The sequence below is a fragment of the Quercus suber genome, unplaced genomic scaffold, assembly GCF_002906115.3.
Source record: "Quercus suber isolate HL8 unplaced genomic scaffold, Cork oak 2.0 scaffold_91, whole genome shotgun sequence".
In the NCBI taxonomy this organism is placed as follows: domain Eukaryota; kingdom Viridiplantae; phylum Streptophyta; class Magnoliopsida; order Fagales; family Fagaceae; genus Quercus; species Quercus suber.
In genome coordinates, this window is record NW_027069556.1 from 336388 (window position 1) to 337207 (window position 820).

Genomic DNA, 820 nt, shown 5'->3' on the forward strand with positions numbered 1-820 from the left:
TCTTTTTAACTTACAAAAAATGGAGGGAGATTCAATGCTCAGGTTCTCTATTATATACTATAGGAACCGGATAATGCCAGTAAGTGACAAGCTTTTTCTAATTTCTAATTTATAATCTCCAACTTTAATTATATGAAATGGGATTTTTTTTTTTTTTTTGTTTGGTCCATGTTGTTAACTTTATATATGGAAACGAAAAAAATATATATATATATATATCCACACTACAGGGCGTCAATCATGGTTCGTGGATGAGCATATTCTTTATTTCCGTGATGATATTATTAAATGTTTAACTTCAAACTTTCGTGTTCGTCGATATGTCCGAGTGGTTAAGGAGACAGACTTGAAATCTGTTGGGCTTCGCCCGCGCAGGTTCGAACCCTGCTGTCGACGTTTTTTTTCCCCCAGGGTATTGCGGAAGACAACTCAAAATCAGTAATTTTTTTTTTTTTTTTAACCTTTGTAGTAATAAGAATAAGTAGTTATCTTAGGATTCTTAGCCCCAAAGGTAGGGAATATGAAGAATCTATTTTAAATTTTAAATGTGACATAAATTTTAAGAATATAGAGAAACTATTTTAAATTTAAAATGTAATATAAGTAAAATACTAAAGGTACGAACTATTTTGCAAACTTTTTCCACAAACCGCTGTTGTGGTGGATAGTTATTGACAAGTAAAAAAGTGATATTTGTGGTAGATTTAGATAAGAACTAATAAGAATCTGTGACATCAATAGTTTGTGCCTGACATAGTTTTTTTTAAAAATTTATTATTTTACTTATTTTAACCAATTATTTAAGTTTTTTAGACTTATT

At 29.5% G+C, this 820-nt stretch overlaps 1 non-coding gene across 1 annotated transcript; it reads left to right on the forward strand.

The window, feature by feature from the left end:
* Nucleotides 1–314: 314 nt before the first annotated feature.
* On the forward strand, nucleotides 315–396 carry TRNAS-UGA (transfer RNA serine (anticodon UGA)). The gene has a single exon. It is a non-coding gene; the product is annotated as a tRNA-Ser (tRNA).
* The last annotated feature ends 424 nt before the right edge of the window (nucleotides 397–820 follow it).